Here is a 5,028-nt window from a genome sequence, read left to right as displayed (position 1 = left end):
AATTTTACATAAATGGTATCAAATGTTAAGTATTTTAGTGTCATTTTGCTTTAGTCAGCATTGTATTTTTTTGAGAATTATACCTGTTGACGTAGGTAGATATAATTCATTCATTTTTGTATTTTTCACTTTTGTCTGATAACTTTTCCAGTGAATAAACAATGGTTTGTTATCCATCCCCTTACTTACATTGTTTCAATTATTAGGCTATTTCCGTGTGTTTGTTTGTACAAACAGTGCTGAAATTAGCATACCTTTCTATATTTTCTTGTGCACATATGCAGGAGTTTATGAAAGACTTCTGGAAATGCAGCTACAAGTTTTAATATGTATGACAAATTCTTCCAAACCACTCTACCAAATTTCTATTCAAATATCTCTACCAATTTATGCTACCACAGACAACAGGAGACCTGGTTTCCCAACACTTGAATTTATCAGACATTATTTTTGCCAATCTGATGGATATAAAATGTTATTTTATTGCAGTTTTAGTTTGTATATCCTTAATGGAATATAACATTCTTTCAATGTTAATTTGCAGTTTATGGTCTCTTCTATCAATTATCTTTTGCTAAACATTTTCAATAACTAGCTTCTCTTTTTCTTGATTGGAAGAAATTATTTGCATATTCCATACACTAATAAATTTTGGTTTTCTGAACTGAAAATATCTTCTCTATATCCAGATTGATTTTTCATCCTTTTCAGGGTAATTTGCTCAAGAAATATAGGAACAGCAACATTTTTAAAATACTTTTTTTCTCCTAAACATCTTCTAGTTTTGCTTTTCATTTCATACCTCTAATGCAATTAGAAAAATGTGTGTTTTATATAAAGTAGGGATATATTTGATCTTACTTATTTCTGTATGTATAGCCAATTACCCCAGAACCATTTACTGAACAGATCGAGCCATGTATATGTGGTCCTACCCATGTGTATGTGGGTAGAACCTTGATCTGTTCAGTAAATGGATTTTTCTATCTATTACTTTTTCAGTTAAACTTTTGTTTACTATAGTTTCATAATATATTTTGAATGAGTAGACCATTATCATTTTTGTCTCTTGAAAAGTCTCAACAATTTTAGGCACTTTATAGTCTAATATAAATTTTAAGATGAGTTTATCATGCTCCATAAAAATGATAAAATATTGGGGTTTTTTGAAATTATAGATAAACAGGAGGAAGAACTCATATATTTGTTAGAGTAAGTCTTATTTATAAGTAATATATCTCTACGTTTAATTAGGTCTTTTATAACTTTCAATAAAGGTTTATGACTTTCTCATTAAAGTCTTGCCTCTGTGAAGTTACATCTATTTCTAGTACTCTCGTTGCTTCTGTGATTGCTATGTTTGGAAATTATATTTTTAATTGTTTGCTGTTTGCATATATGAATCTCTTTAATTTTTAAATAATCATTCTCTGTAACTTCTCTTGGACTTTCATATATGTAATCATAATCTTTACAAATGATGACAGTTTTATATTTTTCTAACCCTTGCAAATTTATTTTGCATATCTTTTTCATTTAGCAGGCACTCCAATACAATGATGAATAGAAGAAGGCCTTGGGGCCTTGTTCTCGATTTAAAGGCATGTTTTTAATATTTTATTATAAGGTATCTCGGTTAATATGGGTAATATTTGGTAGCTAACTTTTTATCATATTAAATAAGGTCTCTTACTCCTATTTGTTAAGAGTTTATATTATAAAGGAGTCCTGAGTTTATTGAATGATTTTACTGCATGTATTGAAATAATCATGTGTTTTAAAAACTGTTAATTTGTTATTGTGATAAATTACACTAAAACATGTTTTAACATTGTTATGCTTGCATTCTTAAGAAAAAATTCATCATTCTTTGTCATGATTTCAATGTGCATGTTTTTCTTTGTTATATTTGGTAATGTTTAAGCTATTATTTTTATATCCATTTTTATAAAAGACAATGGTCTGAAATTTTCTTTCATTAACATCCCTGACAGATTTTATCAAAGTATAGTTTACCAAAATATAAAATTGTTGAGGAACTGTCTTACTTTTTCTTTTTCTTTAGAACAGTGTGAATAAAATAGATACTATCAAACCCTTGTTTACTGAAATTATCTTGTAAATATATTTAGATTACATGTTTTTGCCTGTTTCTGTCATTGTTGGTTTGGCTTTGTTATTGTCATTTTTGTTGTGTTTTCCACCAACGCTTAAATTGTTGACTACTGATTTAATTGCATTTATTTTAATAGGATTACTCAGACTTTTATTTATTCTTGAATCTATTCCATAAAGTGTATTACTTTCTAAAAATATATTTTCGAAATAATTGGCAAAGTGTTATTTTGTGATTGTGTGGTCCAGTTTTCATTAAAGTTTCTCTCTCTTATTAATCTGTTAGTGGTTTGTCTATTGTATTAGTTTATTGTAAAGAATTAACTTTGAGCACTTTTTACTCTATTGTTTCTATATTTTTTTATTGTGGTAAGAACACTTAGCCTACGATTTACTCTCATGACAAATTTTTAAGTGTACAATGCAGTATTTTTAAGTACAACTATACAGCAGCTCTCTAGAAGTTATTCATCTTTTGTAAACAAACCATGTACCCCTTGAACAGAATGTCTCCATTTCTGCTTCCCTCCAGCCCCCTGATGGGGTTAGCTATTGGTTATTTTCCATTTAAAAATCTTCTATTCTCATCTTTATTTTTTTTCCTTCTTTCTACTTTCTTTGGATGACTTCATTACTCTTTTTCTACCTGTGTAAACTGGAAGTTGTGCTGATTTTTGGTTTTCCTTCTTTCCTAATAGGCACAATTAAGGCTTTTGCCTTATGATTGTGGTTTTAGCCAAATCCTACACATTTTGATTTATAGTATTTGCATTATCATTCTATCTGAATGAAAATAGTTCTATCTGATAATTTCCATTATCATTTCTTCTTAAAGTGTTTCATGAGTCATTTATGCCCTTTTTTAAAACAATTTCCAAATACAATGTGTTACCTACTTGGCTCTTAACATGTCAGGGATGGTAACAGAGACCCAGTGTCTTCTGACTTTTGCTTTTCTAACCTGTAGCCACTAAGTGTGAGTGCATCTTCATCCACCTTGGTGAGGCTGGTGTCCGGAGTGGCAATGCCTGCTGGGAGCTCTACTACCTGGAACACAGCATCCAGCTCAATAGCGCAATGCCAAGTGACAAGACCACTGGGTAAGGAGATGATTGATTCTACGCCTCTTCAGTGGGCAGGCAAGTTTGTGTCCAGAGCAGTGTTTATAAACCTGGAACCCATAGTCATTGATGAATTTTGCACTGGCACCTACCACCAGCTCTTCCACCCTGAGCAGCTCATCACAGACGAGGAAGATGCTGCCAATAACTATGCCTGTGGAGATCACGACATTGGCAAGATCATTGGTCTTGTCTTGGACCAAAGTCGCAAGCTGGTTCACCAGTGCACAGGTCTTCAGGGCTTCTTGGTTTTCCACAGCTTTGGTGGAGAAACTGGTTCTGGGTTCACTTCTCTCTGTTGATTATGCCACAAAGTCTAAACTGAAGTTCTCCATTTACCCAGCCCTGCAGGTTTCCACAGCTGCGGTTGAGTTCTACCACTCAATTCCACCACCAGCACCACCCTGCAGCACTTTGATTGTGCCTTCATGGTAGACAATGAGGCCATCTATGGCATCTGTTGTAGAAACCCCAATATTGAGCACCCAAACTACCCTAATCTTAACTGCTTTCTTAGCCAGATTTCATGGCTAAGAAATCACTGCTTCTCTCAGATTTCATGGAGTCTGACAGAATTCCAGACTGACCTGGTACCCTCTTCCTGCATCCTCTTCTCTTTGGTCACATATGTCCTGTCATCTCTGCTGGGTAAGACTACCATGCATAGCAGAGGTCACCAGTGCTTATTTTCAGCCAGGCAACCAGATTGTGAAATGAGCCAGGCAACCAGATTGTGAATCACTATGGTAAATACATGGCTTACTGCCTGTTACACTGTGGTAATGTGGTTCCCAAATATGTCAATACTTACTGCTGTTCCACTAACAAGACCATATGCAACATCCAGTTTGAGGATTGGTATTTCACTGGCTTCAAAGTTGGCATTAATTGCCAGCTTCCCACTGTGGTACCTGCTGGAAATCTGGCCAACATAAAGAGAGCTGCATGCATGCTGAGCAACATCATAGCCATTGCTGAGGCCTGGGTTTGCCTAGGCCGCAAGTTTGACTTGAGCTATGCCAACTGTTCCTTTGTTCACTGGGAAGTGGGTGAGGGGATGGGAGAAGAAGCATTTTCTGAGGGCTGTGAGGACATGGCTGCCATTGAAAAGGATTGTGAGGAGGTTGGTGTGGATTCTGTTGAAGAAAAAGAAGAGGAACACTAATTTTCCATTCCTTTCAGCCTTGCAGCATGTCATACTTCCAGAATTTCAGCTTTGACATTAGCTGACAGGCATTAAAACTTTCCAGTTAGATTGTTTTCACTCAGCAGTAATCACGCCTTTCCCTGTGTGCCTACAAGATTTTTCCATCATGTCTCAAATTAAAGGCTTGAAGTAAATAAAATAAAAATTCCATATATATGGAGATAATATTTGCTATGTTTTTTCAATTTAAACTACCAGCAGAAGCATGATCTGTATAACTCATTTTATGCCAAAATATGTTATTTCTTAATAGTTTCATACTTGTTTAATAAATGAAAATGCTTTAATTCTTGAGTACAGATTTCTAACGTATATTCTAACATTCATAATGTTAAGAAATATATTTTAATTTTAATTAATTTTATTTTTTATTTTAAAGCCAAAGCATTAGTAGGAAAAAAGAAGGTTACAGAAAAATAATAAAAGAAGCCATTCACCAGTCCACATAAACATTTAGTACATATAAGGACTGTAAAGAGCAGGTACACAGGACATTATGAGTGTTTTTAATACCACTGGATCTTATGCTTAAAAATGGTTAATATGGTAATTTTATGTTATATGTATTTTTACCACAATGAAAAG

General features: G+C 33.7%; 1 pseudogene; it reads left to right on the top strand.

Moving 5' to 3' along the window:
- Positions 1-3,099: 3,099 nt before the first annotated feature.
- On the top strand, positions 3,100-4,596 carry LOC105501747 (annotated as a pseudogene).
- The last annotated feature ends 432 nt before the right edge of the window (positions 4,597-5,028 follow it).

This window comes from Colobus angolensis, unplaced genomic scaffold (assembly GCF_000951035.1).
Source record: "Colobus angolensis palliatus isolate OR3802 unplaced genomic scaffold, Cang.pa_1.0 Scaffold748, whole genome shotgun sequence".
NCBI classification, from domain to species: domain Eukaryota; kingdom Metazoa; phylum Chordata; class Mammalia; order Primates; family Cercopithecidae; genus Colobus; species Colobus angolensis.
The sequence above is the reverse complement of the archived record's forward strand: the minus strand, read 5'-3'. Positions and strand labels throughout refer to the sequence as shown.